This window comes from Mirounga angustirostris, unplaced genomic scaffold (assembly GCF_029215605.1).
Source record: "Mirounga angustirostris isolate CCGP_5_RB_7025 unplaced genomic scaffold, mMirAng1.0.hap1 SCAF_2, whole genome shotgun sequence".
Classification (NCBI taxonomy): Eukaryota; Metazoa; Chordata; class Mammalia; order Carnivora; family Phocidae; genus Mirounga; species Mirounga angustirostris.
This window is the reverse complement of record NW_026991710.1, coordinates 74,656,877-74,659,351: the sequence shown is the minus strand read 5'-3', so window position 1 is coordinate 74,659,351 and position 2,475 is coordinate 74,656,877. Positions and strand designations below refer to the sequence as shown.

General features: G+C 38.2%; 1 pseudogene; it reads left to right on the top strand.

Annotated features, from left to right (window-relative positions):
- The first annotated feature begins 1,420 nt into the window (after positions 1 to 1,420).
- Positions 1,421 to 1,904, top strand: LOC123847585 (ATP synthase subunit f, mitochondrial-like; annotated as a pseudogene).
- Positions 1,905 to 2,475: the final 571 nt, after the last annotated feature.

The window sequence follows — 2,475 nt, the reverse complement described above, 5'->3', positions numbered from 1 at the left end:
GGCTTTTGGATAAGGAAATTGACCCTGCCATCATAGCTGGTAGTCAACCAGCCACTGCTCATGTGAATGAGGTCCGAACTTGTCCTGCTCCCAATTTGCCAGCTGACCAAAGAGACATGAACAAACCCAAATGAAATCCAATGAGCCTGGACCAGATCACAGGAGCTGCCCAGCTGACCCATAAACTTGAGAACAATAATAACTAATTATTGCTTTGAGCCATTGTGTATTGGGATGGTTTGTTATGCAGTAACAGATTACTAAAACAGTTACCATTTTGATTCTCTTAGCTGATATAAATAATTACTTTTTAGGTATTGATTTACTATCAGACATTTCAGTTTGCTCTGGGTTCATTTTGTGCAGACTTCTGACTCTGAAAGGACTGGGATTTTCAAGACTCGATACCAGGGAAGAGGGACAAGAAGTCTATGTGGAGATTCAGCACAGGAAAGCTGAATCTTTACACAGTCTTGACAGAGAGGGTTATGCGGTGCTGGGAAATGTGGGATTTCAGTACAGCTGGAATACAAAAACCACACAGAGCAAATCAGGTTCAGTAGAAGCCTCAGAACAGTCATGCCTTAGGGGTAACTATCATGTATAAATAAAAACAAGTCTTAGGACTAATTTTAAAACTCTGGACCATTTTAGAACAGCATGAAATAAGCCTAATGACATCCAGAATGACCTGTCAAAACTTCAACTGCCTTGCAAAATAAAATTCACATGTTTTAAGGGAGGGTGCTAATTCCAAAATCTTATAATTTATTACCCACAATATCTAACATACAAACAGAAGTTTCTAGGCGTATAAAGAGACAAGAAAATATGAGACACGGTTAAGACAAAAAGAAGTAGAAATATACACAGACACCCACCCAGAGAGGCACAAAAACATCACCTAGATACTGAAATTAGTCAGACCAATCCTATAGACTTTAAAAGACAACAATGAAACTTTATAAATACTTGTATCGATATATTTACAAATTTTCATGAAACAGACAAATTTCTTGAAAAACCAGCTTAACAAACTCACTCAAAAAGAAATAGAAAATCTGAGTCTACTATTTATAAAAATGAAATTTATTATTAAAAACCTTTCCACAAAAACATCTAAAGACCCAGATAATTTTACTGGTATGTTCTATCAAATATTTAATTTAGAAATAATATTTAACATATCCCTTATGAACATACACATAAAAACCTTTTTAGAGTATCAGCGATTGTAAGCCACAAACATACAAAAATATTACTATTACATGTTATGTTATTTTATGATTTTAAAATCAATCAATATAATTCACCATATTAAAGTAATAATGGAGAAAAGGTATTGTATCAAAACCTTGTTTCAATCATGTTAATAATTGTCAAAAAAGTGTTTGAGATAGCAGACACCCAGGACTCCCAGATGGTGTCATCTGTACCAGTGAGGGAGAAGAAGCACATGGGTGTCAAAGTAGGAGAGCCGCCAAGCTGGATACTGATGTAGGATTTCATTCACCCCTAAAGGCATTGCTGGAGCATTTCACAGAGGTTATTACCAGTATTACAAGAAGTATGTCAATGTGAAGAAATGGGGTATTGCTGGGATTTCTCTTCTTTTTTTTTTTTAAGATTTATTTATTTATTTGAGAGAGCGAGAATGAGAGAGAATACATGAGAGGGGGGAGGGTCAGAGGGAGAAGCAGGCTCCTCGCTGAGCAGGGAGCCCGATGCGGGACTCGATCCCGGGACTCCAGGATCATGACCTGAGCTGAAGGCGGTCGCTTAACCAACTGAGCCTCCCAGGCGCCCTCGCTGGGATTTCTATGATGCTGGCAGCTCATGTGCTTTTCAACTACTATTGTTGTTACAAAGAACCCCCACCCGAGCAGCTTCAGAAATACCACTGAAGAGGGCCCAGTGTGGAGGCTTTCTGCATTCCTGACCATGACTTTTGCCTGGCACCCTTGAATCCTTTCATATCCTAATTGAGAACTAACATCAGATAAAAAGATAACTGGTACTTGGGGGAAGAAAAAGCACTAGGCAAAAATTCACCAGTTATTTTTGATTAAAAAAAAGTTAGCAAACTGAAATAAGAGGTAATTTCTTCAATCAAATAGGGAGTACTGTTGTTTCCTTGGGCTGCCGTAACAAAGTATCACAAACTGGGTGTCTTAAAACAACAGAAATCTATTATCTCATAGTTCTGGAGGCTAGAGTTTAGTCTAAAAACCAGTGAATCCCAGGGCCATGCTCCCTCTGAAATGTATAAGGACAATCTTCCTTGTCTCTTGCTAGGTTCTGGTAGTTTGTCAACAATCTTTAACATTCCTTAACTAACATTTGCGTAACTCTAACCTCTGTGTTTGTCATCACAAAAAGTTCTCCCTGTGTGTGCCTGTCTTCATCTGGCTATCTGCTAATAAGGACATTAGAAGCTAACCCCATTACACTATGACCTCGTCCTAACTAATTGTA